This window comes from Falco punctatus (assembly GCF_963210335.1).
Source record: "Falco punctatus genome assembly, chromosome: 9".
Classification (NCBI taxonomy): Eukaryota; Metazoa; Chordata; class Aves; order Falconiformes; family Falconidae; genus Falco; species Falco punctatus.
In genome coordinates, this window is record NC_137589.1 from 9,673,553 (window position 1) to 9,686,725 (window position 13,173).

Below are 13,173 nucleotides of genomic sequence, written 5' to 3' on the forward strand. Positions count from 1 at the left end.
GTTAAAACATGTCAAAGAATACTTCTACCACTCCTTTTCCACCCCACATATCTGTCCCTAGCTTCAAGTGGGAAATGTCACCAGCACCTCCAAGTATATAAAAAACTCTGCCTGTTTCTACTGCTGGCACTCTCTTTAGTCTGCACAGATGGGGTACTTCTCTCTGAAAAATCATGCCATAAATTGCACAGACAGTCAGCTGTTGTGATTCTGTCCTTGCTGCCCATTTCCCCACTCCCTCTGCCAGAGAAGATTCCCCTTTCCTGCAGCAGTATGTAGAAATTCCTCTATTTCTACTAGAAATAAGAACCAGTGAATTCTTTAACTCTCTTTTTATGGCTATTTAACAATCTTCTTTCACCGATGTTTACCAACTAATGATGCTGTCTTGGCCACATCCAATCATTCACAGCTCTGGAGAGAGATCTGCTTGAGGAAACCTGTCCCGCTGCAGGGGAAGCTGTGTACTCGGCGTCCCTCGGAGGGATTACAAACCCAAGAGATGCCTGCTTCACCCAGGAACGTGGCTGTCAAATGAGTGTTTGCTCATGAACAGCATGTGCAGGTGCAGAACTACATTCTTAGACTTACCAAGGGTTTTAGGTTCTTCCATCATTGCTGAACCCCGCCCTGCGAGGTTTGCCTGTTATTTATTCCCCCTTTAGGTGTGTTAGGTAGTGTCTAATAACGCACCGGACTGGTAATAAGGAGAAAAGAGTAGATCTTTGCATGACTGTCCTGAGTGACTAAGGTTTCCAGGGAGGGAAGGAATGATCTGTGGCTCCTGGGACAGACCATGGACCAGAAACACAGCCGGAGCCCATGTGGGTAGCGGCGGGAGCCACCTTCCCTGTGCCCAAGCGTTACTGCTCTGCGAGCACTCTCCAAAGGAGCCCCGAGGTGCCAGGGCACATGCCTGACCCTTCCAAACACAAGCTTAAGACTGATGAAATGTTCTGTTTCACTCCAGTTTGGTCTTGAGGCTTCGCTTTCTACTTCATTCTCTCATTTGAGTCTCCATATTTAGTATGACTAAGAATTTCAGGATTACCTTTCTTCTAACTATGCATATTAAGATAATTGTGCCTGCACCTTTGCAACCTTTCTATGGCTTGGTTTTGTTTTTTTTTTACTTTTTTCTGTCTCTCTCTTTGCCAGGTTCCCAGGTTGACAAATTAATTGTCTTTTTCACAGTTATGTTTTAAGTGTTATGTGCAACACCTGATTGAAAAAACATCTTCTGTAGTTTTCAAGTGAGATTCAGTGCTAGAAATAAGTGAATGCTAAAATTTCCTTGTCCTTCAAAATGCAATTGGAAAATTGTATGAAACCCCTTCCTTGCTCACACTTAGATGCTCCCAAAGAGATGGTTTTCATTTTCATGTCGACAAGCTGTAGGAATAACACTCTGACCAACCTCTGTTAAGTAACAGAGATGCTCTGGGTTAAAATTAGTCAGTTGCCCAAATATTTCTTCCTTTCGATTCCACACGACAGAAATTTCTACTGCAACCACAATTTTAGATACCTGACTTGTAGTCATGCTAAAAGGAAAAATAAAATAAGCCAAAAAAATAAACAGAACAGAAGAGCGAGCTCCCTGAAGATTCTCCATTGGGTTTTAAACAAATGAGAGCCTGCTTTATTATTTTGGTTTGGTTTGATGACAGGTGACTTCAAAGAAGGGATAGGAGTTCCAGCTAAACAATCCAGGGAAAATAGATGTATCTAAATAAAGTTACTGAGTCTTTGCAATTTTTTAAGCTGTTAATAATCCAAGGTTCACAACTCAGAATTTAAAAAATTATTTCTCTGTGTGATATTTGTGCTTTCTGCTGGATTGATATTTTGTTAAAAGGGATTTGTGAAACTGGTTATGTTTCTTCATCTGAAAAGAAACAAACATTCTCATCATTTTTTTCTTAAACTGATACAAACATGTTAATCTATAAAGGTCTGCAGTCCTGAAAATTCCTATATTAAATTCTAAAGGCTAAATTTTTTAAGAATATTTCATCCAAGTTTCATATCTGTACTGAAACCAGAAGTCAGGTGTGCTTAATATGCTTATAGATTTCACAGTAAATGGTGGGTGCCACTCTGCTCTCAAACTTGGAGGGTTTAGACCATGTTGTGTTCAGCTCGTGACAGGTTTTCTTTAATCCAGTGCTAAGGTGAAGTAGCGTGCAATAGCATTAACGTCATGATTTACTGGAGCCCATTAAATCTAATTCATGATCTTACATATTTCCACTGCAGATTGGGTGACTAGTTTCCTTTATAGCTCAATTTTCCAGCATCTTGAAGTACTGACAAAGCCAAACTACTTGTATACTTTGAATACAGAAACTTTACAAACTATAAATATCCTTTTTTATTTATTTTCATGATTAGTTTGCCTAGGTTGAGGAATGAACTTTAAAAATGAGGCTGGAAAAGAGCTGCCCTTAAGACAATAATAAAGTCTTTAGGTCAGTTCTTTATGTGGCATGAAGAAAATTTCACTGGCTGTTTGAAGCCTGCTCCTTCAGGTTTGTCCACGAGAAAATTCCAGCAAAGTAAATTAAATAATCTGTGTGAAACTACAAAGCTAGTGAGAAGTGTTTTGTCTGGTTTCATTTGTCATGATTATAAATATAAGTTCAAATAAGCTACAAGATGTGAAATGGATATGGGATATTAGAGACTTTTAGAATACACTTTTTGCTGCATTTACATACATTGCCAAACCCTTAATACAAAGCCTGCAAAGGTGACCATTTAAGTCAGATCACCATCTGTCTTCCTCATTTCATCTCAAAAGACGTGGTCAGAGGAAGTTCAGTATCCCCAGAAATTCTCGTTACACATTCATGAATGAAAGAACGACACAGCTAATGGCCCCGTGCTGGAATTAATATCTGCGGTTTAGAACAAGTCAGAGAGATTCATCACTGGAGCCAATTTCTTTCTTGAACGTTTCTGCAGGTTAATAATAGGAGTAATAGGAAGACATATATCGTTGTGTTAAAAGTAAAATAAAAAATTAATAGAAAATAACGCAATTCGTGCTTTTTTTTTTTCTTCCCAAAGAACAATAATACTTCTTTATATGGTTCTAAGTTAAACATGTTTTTTATCAATGATTTTTATCTCTTGTGACTCACCAAGTGTGGGGGCTGTTATGAAAAAGCTGTGGGTGTATATAAATTTATATTCAAACCAACATTAGCATTAAAGACTTTGGGATTCATTTCTGACTTGCTACCATGCAAAATATACCATATTTCACAAACACTTTGAGGCTGTTTTCAACTGCCAGAACCATGAAAAGTGCCCAGAGAGTAACCAGGAATCAGTTAGCCTGTAGCCAAAGCCTCCAGCCTCCAGTCTGGATCAGGACCACTGTAACAAGTCCGTAAGATCACAGTCTTTTCAATGTATTATTCAAAACTTGCAGTACTATCACATTGGCAAGGAAAGAGTGGCTGTCTGAGGGTGGTACGTGAAAGTGCCAGTGCTTGCACCTCCTTTTCTGTATCTGTAGGTAACTTCCTAAATTTTTGAAAGAGTCCGGACAGACTTTCTCATATTCTGTTTATTCCACTGTACCTTTGCTGATGGCTTGTAGAAATGGCCAATAAGCCGTTCAAGCCAGAATGGGTGGTTTGTGCAGCAGGTTCTGACCTGATCTATAGGGGCTGCGACTGAGGACAGCACGCTTTGGTGGTAAAAACCAGGGGAATTCTAAGTTCGGTATGAAGTGGGTCTAGGTCTACAAGGAATATACTTTCTGTACAAAATATACCCTCCATTATTCTTGGACAGCATTTTTGTCATTTAGACTCTCCTAGGGCAGCAGAGCTCTGGAGTCCTGTTTTCCCATGTGTCTCATGGTTGCCTCCACCCGTGATATTTGCAAGTCAGAATGAGCATAAATAGCCATTAGCACGTGCTGTGCTTCCCTCCTTGGGAGAGTTGTAAAGAACAAAAGGAGACACTGACTTGTCAAACCATTTGCTTTTAATTCTGTACCCAACCCACAGAGCCTTTCTCTGGGGTTATCCAATACTTCGGGAAACACCCAGATTCAGAATCCCTTGTTCCAGAGAAGAGTTGGGCTGGAGAAGACAACTCTAGTATTTCTACATCTGGCCACTGGAGATGGCATTCCAGCACTTGTGGTTAGTAATATTACATCACAGAGAGGATTAAAAGTTGTAGGAAAACTGCTCAGTGCAGAGAGAAACAAAAGGTTTGGGGGATATATTTATGTATTTATTTATCTAGGGGTTTCTGTTTTCTCTTTTTAGTGGATTTTTATTGAGAAATTAAAGGAATTAAAGAAAACAAAAAAATTAGGGTTAAAACGTGCAGGTCTTCATTCATCAGCTGCCTGAAGAAAACAAAACGGTATCCTAGCACACATTTTGCAATTACACCTGCTGAATGATAAAAGCCAGAGAATTTTATCAAATTGCAGTGAGATACTCTGTAAATTCTCTAGTTCCTGCAATGTCCTGAATGTTGTGGAGGAAAGTGGCAGAAAACGGAGGACAGCTCTGAGCCCTTCACATCTCAACACAAACTCGGTTCCCACCTACTTGCCTACTCATTTCGTCTTCCCCTTGTGAGAGATGGAAGCCCCATTGGATGAAATCGAACCACGATTTACTGCTGGAGGTAGCAAACAAGGAAAAGGGACCACATTCCTGACAGTTTCTGTTGCTATGATCCTTCTTTTCAAGACTGCATCAGACGTGATGCAGGATATACCAGATAGGGCCCTTGTGAGAATAAAGGAATTGAATATTGCAAAGTGGTGCAATGGGAGCCATATATAAATACTAAGATAAATACAGATTTGATAAATTACCAGCAAAGGCACTGGAGGGAACAATACAAGATGATGCAGTCAGGCTTTTTCATCGCTAACTCTCACAACCCTTAGAGAAGACATGGCTTTCCAGAACTCTGCACCCGAGGCAAGATGTTTTAGTCATTTTATAAATAATTACCCCTTGAGACCTCTCAGATTCTCAGATAATAAAATGTAGCTGTAGGTCTTCAAGTGTGCTGATATACGGATGTCCATTTCAGAATACAAAAAGATACAATAGGTCTCCATTCCTTAGCACTGATTGCCAGTGCTAATGTGCGTAAATGTGCTAAGAAAGCATGGTATCTCTACAAATTTACCTTCCTGGCTGCTCCCTGCACCCAGCGCTGCAAAGGTTTGCTCCTAAGTCTTCCCGCATGAGAAAGGAGAGACACCGCTCCCATAGAGCTGAGGATTTGTCCCAGCTGTCTGTGCTGAACAGCCGTTTGGTTTAGCTCTACGTATACCAGCACCTAAAAGCTAATTTAAAATAAAAGATTTCAAGCAACTAGTGAAAGGACAATAGTCATTTTTGCTCCTGACATCCTTGTTTCTCAGAGCTGTTAAGGGATAATTTGCTGCAGAGGAAGTATACTAAATAGAATACATTTTTACAAGAATGTGTTTATTAAGGAATACCTCTATAAGGATGTATAAATGCATGAACTCTCTGAGAAAAAATGCTATCTTACATGAGTCCTCACAATGGTTCATAATCACATCTTGTTACTTAGTGCCTTCTTAAAGGTCTTTTTTTGTATCTTCTACAAGATGTTTTGTCTTGGATCACTTTGCCTGACAGAAATATTACTTACACTAAAACCCTTAATGTGAGATGCCCTGTAAAGAAGTTGTTTAATTTAATAACATTCATTGTATTAGTTCCCCCTAAAGTAATCACTTTGATGAGAACACACTCTATGTTCCTTTATTTGATCTGGGAATAAAATTATCTCCTCTTTACTTCAGTATCTCCTTCTTATTTTTTCTGGAATAAATAAACATGAAGCTGTCACTGCAGAGCAGCCAGTGCCTCTCCACATTATGAACCTTTTGAGTTCTGCACTGAGAGAATTTTTCTGCACAATGATCCTTTTAGAATATGCTTGAAGCACTCCATTTCCTTGCATTCTTGTTTCCCATGTAAATACATGAGTAACGACAGAGAACTCCTGCTGTCCCATTACATTATATGTCCTATCATGGTTTCGGTCCTTCTCATAGAACTGATCAGATTATTTATCACGATGAAATTATTTAATGTATCAGGCACTAATTTTATTCTATGTTATTATAGCTACCTAATGTTATTACAGCAACCAAAGCCACCAGTTTTGAGATCCGAGCCCTTTTAAACCAATAAAACTTACTACAGCCCTCTCTTCCGTAAGGTCTTACTTAAAGCACTTATGCACTATCCACCCGCGTGGCCGTCACCCGCTGCTAAGCCCTCGCTGTGTGGCCAGGCCCTCAGAGCTGTCTCCAATACCTCGGTGAGCCACAACTTCAACTCTTCTGCAAGTCTTGGTAAGAGGGAAGCTTCACTGCAAAATCTTTACGGTATCGGCTTTTCTTTTGAAATGAGAAGACATTAAAGTATGTCTGCTTTCTCAATTTCATTAAGTTTTGGGTAATTGGTCTTTACCCAAGCATTTGGGTTAATCAGGTGCTGGGGGATGCTAACGATGATGGTTGCACACACTTTTTTCAAGCCAAAGAACAGCCATAGGCATCAGCCTTAGACCACGTGTAACTTCACCACAACTTTACTCAGTGTAGAACAAACATAGACTGCAGAATAATGCTAATAACTTATATTACTACTTTTTCTTATTTTTTATTTTTCATTATTTTATTATTCCTATTTTTATTTGGAGGATCAAACCACAAAACTGTTCCTGGTGAATCTTGTCACCTCCTCCAGATAGTTACGCTGCTGGCTGCCGCATGCAACAAGGGGCCGCAACACCCGCTCTGTCAGTATTGGAGATCCTGGCCTAGAATGCGGTGGCTTCTGGGCAGTACTAGCCAAAAGACCACAAGTCAAAGAGAAAAAAGAATTACATCAAAAAACCGTGGATGAAATGTGTCTGTCACAAACACATTATTGTTGTCTGTGCCAGAGCATGGTGGTATCGCTTTGAATCCTGGCTCAGTATTGCTCCCGCTTGCCTCCATGTCTCTCTAACTGTGGACTTTCAAGAAAGATGTAAGCATGGATTACTGTTTGTGTACTACAGACACTTAACAAAAATCTCTATTAGAAAAATAGGAATTATTTACTACAAGAGTCTATCAAATCATGAGATGTAAATGTTGTATGGTTTTAATTCTTTGGGAACATCAGTAAGAAAAACTGATTTGCATGGTTTCTGAAAGTCCGAAGGGGTAATTTGTTTGAGACATCACCAGACTATCAGGGGATGTATTTAAATGAAATGCTATTATTTGCAGGTTTCCATCAAACTTAGAAGACACCGAGCTCCTTTTTGCAACGTGATGTGTTGGTGACTGGATAGTTCCAGGGGCTAATGAGGAGATATAAAATCACGGCGAACCCAGTGACCATTGCAAATCTAATCCGGGTAAGTATTGTTCATTTGATCTTTAATCTGGTATCTAATTGAAGTAGGTGTTGTTCATTTAGTCTTTAATCTGGTAGCTATCTGATAAAGGCATATGAGAAACGAGTTGACTGTGTCACTCTAATTTGCCAGACAGTTGTAAGATTCCATCTTCAAAACTGATGTATTTATTTGGTAGCACCTGTGAAGAAGCTAGCAACTCAACAGGAACAGAAATCTTGTCATCATTAGTCAAAGGACTGACACACTCAAAGGAAGGGAATAAATACACTGGGCTTCTTTTCTGGCTTTCTTGCCTAAAGAACAGCACTTCTTTGTTCAAATAACGTCTGAGAGCTTAGTTAAGCAGTGGAAAGGAGGTGGTTTTATGGAGCAAAGAGAAATGTAGATGCTAGACATCTTCAGAGAAGACGGAAACACATGTATCACTGATATGCAGAGTACCCAAGGCCAATTTCAAGCCCTCAGAAAAACAAAATACCAAAGCCTCAGTCACCTCTGCCTCCCCCCCTGGTTGTTGAGGAATACAGTGTGACCGTGAGGTTAAAAATAAGTGGTCCCTAAGATCAGGGAGGTTTTTTATCATAAAGAGAACATTTAATTTTATTTACCTCTAGCTGATTTTTGTCACTGCTGAGAGGATCCCTGTCAGGAAACAGTCGAGCCCTCTTCTCGCTCCATGTGGGACTTTGGTGTTTATTTCAACCTGACTCTTTCGCTGCCGTAATTGAGAGACCTGTATGTCCATCCCCTTCTGAAAACTGCAAAAGGAGGGTTCACTGCTCAGAATGTTTCTTCGGTGCCTTAAGAGGCTTTCAGCCCTGTCCTGTGGGCTGCCAGGAGGGGCAGACCCTCTGCCCTCAGATTTGGCGCCTGAGCTCCATGTACTGTAAGAGCCCCCCAAAGGCAGCCCCCGCTGCCCCACACCGCTGCCAACTTCCCAAGGGCTGAAAATCCAGCTGAGTGTTGACGGCCCTCCTAGGCTTGTTAGCCCCAAATCATCCAAGTTTGATGAGGGGAGGGCTTTCTTTTTGGTTTTGTTTTTCTCCTTTCCCCTAATTCCCCTTAAGTTAGATAAACTTTAAGTGGATTAATATAAACAAAGAGCGAGTAGGCTGTGTAGTATAAGAGCGACCATTAGAGATTATGAGCTGAGGGACAAGCTTCAAAAGGCGGCAATTCAGCAGCCAGTCAGAATCACCAACTGAATTTTTCTTTACTTACTTTAGGGTTTTTAGTGCCCTCTGGAAGGACATCAACAAGATTTAGACACAAGCATATCACTACTGTAATGAACACTGACAAAAAAAATTGAGAAACTGGCGCTGCATTTGCAATACTCCTTCGCTGGGAATTACTACCGTAATTACACCAGTTTAGAAAGCAATACCTTTGTAAGTGCTTTTACCCCATCATGTATCACACTAGGGATTATAGCATTTTAATAACCGTAGTGGCTAAATTGTACAATACTTACAATTGTATGAAATCTAGGAAAAATTTTGGCCCCATTGAGGCCATAGAAAACCTCCTACTGACTTTGCTGGAACTGGCAAAATGCATCCTAATTTTCCAGGTGTGACCAGCTCCAGTCACAAAAGGGGCTTATATTTTCCTCATACTCTTAACATATGAGTGAACTGATACTTTTCATATACGTATACCACAAATACTCTGAATTTTGCTTCACGAGAGATGTTATGACACGGAATGCACTGTTTCTTCATGAAATATGCACCTTTTAATAGCAGTTACTGAAAGGGTGATATATACAACCCTATTTCTCCTGTCACCGAATAAAATGAAATTCATAGACCTGCTCTTAGCTAACGTAATACACATTTTATGGCTAAATAAGGCCTTGAAAATGAAAATCTTCTGCCCTTCTCATGAGGTATATAGATCCAAATTAAATGAAGAAGTTACATTAAGGCCCCTGCAAACCTTGAAAAGGGTGTATTGGCTTGTTCATTCTTTCTACGGATAATAAACTCACCTGTCAAACATATTCTAGAGAGCCAACCACGGCAGGCAATTGTCTCCCTGCCTCAGCTTCCTTTCTGTGTTTTCCATTTTCTGAAATTGGGCATACCTTCTGGAGGTCGGACTATAAGAGATTGATAGATACCTTAGGATCAGTTTGCACATGAAAAGGTAATAATTGAATCCTGGCCACTCCATGAGCCACCATTTAGCATCTTGTACAATTTCGGAAGTAAATCAGGATAACTACTTGAAAAATAAAAGGAGGTAAAAAAGCTCACTTCCCTTCAGCTTTAGAAAATATATATTCTGTTAGAAAAACTGTTGACTGACATGTTTTGACCCACACGGTGATAAATATGACCAAGCACCAACATTTTCTCCATCGTACAAACCGCCTTTGCAAGAGCCTGGAGAGATTCCCGCTGGTCTCTGCAGGATTTGGCTTGAGCTCCTCTGCAGGAATTAGTTCGTGCCAGTAGAAGTAAATAGGCCCTTGGGGATGCTGCTGCCGCGGCCGAGGTATTTATTTTTATAATAACTTGTTGGCTGGTGCAGAGATGGGAAGTCACAACCACAGCTCCTGCATGCAAAACTCCACACCATTCATGCTTACCAGTTAGTGCCCTCTGCAAGGACAGGAATGGTAAGAGCCATGAGCTTGGGGGCTGCACTACCAAAGGCTTCCAGCACCCTGACAGCCATTTGCCATGCTTCTGGGAGCAGCTTCTACCTCCCAGCAGGCAAAGATGACCCCTTGGACCATGGGGTAATGGAGGCTGAGGGCATCAGAGGGTCACAGGATTTTCCTAACAGAGCCAATAAGATGTGCTTCTTCTGAAGGAGCCTTCCTCGCTGCTTACGATTTCTACTGGTCGCCCTTGCTGTGTTATCGTGATAACAATCCTTTCTCTAGCTTGGCTCCTAGGTGCCTCCTAGCTAATAGAGCCCCCGACCATCTGAGGAGCTCCTCTTCTAGTCTCCAAAATTGTCTCCAGATTTCTCTGCTCTTACTTTCAAATCAGGTAGGAAACAGGAGGGAAGCGCAACTCTCTATTCATCCCCTCGAGGGAAAAGAGGGCAGATCGGTCAGTGACCACATTTCATTAGTCAAAGAAGAAATGAAGTTACTCTCCTTCCCTTGCCAGACTCCTGCACTCGAACCGAAATGAAAATAAAACCGAAAGGGCCTTTGATAATGACACAGCACTTTCTCATCACGTGTGCTCTTTTATCAGCACTTACAGCCATCTGAGCACAGAGTGAAGCCCTGTAGAATTGGCTGGTTTTCACATTTTCAAGAATTGTTTTCTCACTTATTTCCTGTTTTCTTATCAGCAGGCCCAACTACATCCAGAACCTAGATAATAGTTGCATTGGTATCACTGCCAGCTTTGTTTAAACTCCCTTTTCTACTCTTTAAACAAGCTTGGAGCTCCACTTATTCCCCTTCTGATACATAACTTAAGCAAAACTTGACTTGAGGCCAACAATATCTAAAAAAGGAGACAGAAAGCTTGAGCAGAATAGGAAACAGGTAATTTTGCTGCTGTTGCAAGCGCTGGAACATAGACTTAGCATTTTCTAATAACTTTCTCCAGCTGCCAGTTACTTGTTCAAAATGAAACACATATACTGCAGGGGGAAGAAGGCTGATGTATTTCTAAGTTGAAAGAAACGTTGTCCAACATCTGTGTGCCACCTGGTAGCCTCAACCAAAATTTTCCCCTCCTCCCAGCTGTAGCTTGCCTGGCTACGCATCCGTTGGTTGCCACCTCCGCTCCTGCAGCAGCTGTGCGACAGTGGATTTGCACCTATAGCATAGAATCCGTAGGCTCCGTCCCATTTTCACCAAGTCCAAACTCCCTTTGGAGTTCACCTGGGGAAGCAGTCAGAAAAAGTGACCAAGAGCCTCAAATCACAGCCCGGAGCATCCGAGTCCTCTGGGATCCAGCAGGAGCCAAACCCCTTCGGCAGTACGTAGCTTCCATGGAAAATCATGAGCCCCCTGAGCATCCACCCAGCCGAGCAGGAAAGCCTATGTTAGTGCTGGACAGCCGTAACACCCTCATGAGCTGTGAGCGGAAAACATCAAAGGCCACCGAATCCCAGAGCCCCAGCTCCCTCTCCTGGCAGAGCACCGCAGTGGGAACAGGCAGGGGGGCGGGAGGGTGCTCCCCCCGGCACCGGCAGCCTGAGCCCCCAGCCCCGCAGAGGAACCATGCCCCCAGCGAGCGGTGGCTCCTCTCCGCAAGGAGCCGGGGGTAATAACGCAGCTACCAGCAGATTACTGCAGGATTAGCAAAGGCAAAATCTATTCCAGTGAGGAACATCTGCGACATAGCTTTAGCTGCATAAAAAATATGTACTTGAGCACAGATAAAACTTCATTGCTGCGCATTATCTGCAGTCCTTAAGGTTGGGGGTAGTGCAATTTATTCTCTAATACTTTGGTACCAGACTGACTTATGTGCAACCATGCCTTGATTCCTCTCCAACACCACAGTCGCCTTCTGTTTGCTGTTTTCTGTGAACACCAAGCCCACAAAGTGCTTCCCCAGATTGTAACTTACTCCTTGAGAAACACACATTTCTCAGGCTAGATATGAACCTGTCGCTGCAGCAGGTAACATGCAACACAGAGGTTTTCGTTAGTATTCTTCAGCCATTCAGAAACATATGCTGCTTTTCTATATGTGAAGGCAAGGTTTATTGGCCCTACATCCCGAGAAGCATCCATGACATCCCTGCTTGGTGAAACATGCGCTGGCACCAGGTCCTTGGGCATGGCACCAGAGCTGGAAGGGTGAGACCTGCTGTCCGGCCCAAGGCTGAGCCACGCTCCTTCTCAGCCCGCAGCATGTGCCTCTGCTGCTTCAGAGAACACGGCGGCTCTTGAAGCAGCGCAAGGCAGCGGGGGCTCACCCCGAGCACAAAGCCCCCAAGAACGACCTGAGCCGGCACAGCCCCGCGGCACAGCAGCACCCATCCCTTCCAGGCTCAGCACCATCACGGCGCGCTGGGAGCCCAGCTTGGTGCTGTTCTGGTTGTATAGAGGTTCATGCGGTTTGGCCATCTGGACCATTGGCTGTTAGCAACTTGGGTCCATCAGCAGTTCAGTCTTGCAGCATTTTGATTCAGTTTTTCTGTGTTTGCACACCAAGGGTGGCTGAAGTCAACCCAAAGCCTCCCTAGCAAGCGGGTGGGTTTGGGCTGCCAGGGCCAGGGGGTGTGTGTGCGCTGTTAACATCAGACCTTCTCCATTCCTCCTGTTTCTGTGGAGAAAGTAGAAACGGGGATTCCTGTACAAGTCACAAAATAGCTCTCTTAACTGTTTACAGCAGCCTTTTTTAGAGGATTATTTGATTGGTTTTCATTTTTTTGGCAATGAGCTCTTGATTAGGAGGAGCAGGAGGCAGCTCAGAGACACACACGCTGGTTTCTGTTGTGGCTGTGTTTCCTCTAGGTTTCGCACCAGCGCAGTTTTCCCAAGGTGATGGCCTTTCGCAGGTCAGTGGCTTGCTTCAGGAGGCCCCCTCACCCTCCAGCATGGACTACAGCTCCTGCTTACATGGTAAGTAAGGTCTTACGTTCTTACAGGTCCATAAAGCAAAGCTAAAGCTGCACAGAAGGCATTTAGTCAAGCGGGGGCTGTGGCTCATAAAACGTCTCATTGTAAGTTAACCATCCTGGTCATAGTAGACCTTCTGTACATTAGTCAGAATTAAATTATTGTTTCTTCCTCAG

At 42.5% G+C, this 13,173-nt stretch overlaps 1 long non-coding RNA gene across 1 annotated transcript in view; it reads left to right on the plus strand.

Moving 5' to 3' along the window:
* Positions 1 to 13,173, plus strand: part of LOC308069138 — a 143,669-nt gene that overhangs the window by 89,881 nt on the left and 40,615 nt on the right. The window contains exon 3 of the long non-coding RNA XR_013930292.1: positions 7,313 to 13,000. This is a non-coding gene — a long non-coding RNA (uncharacterized lncRNA). The remainder of the gene's footprint in view (positions 1 to 7,312; positions 13,001 to 13,173) is intronic.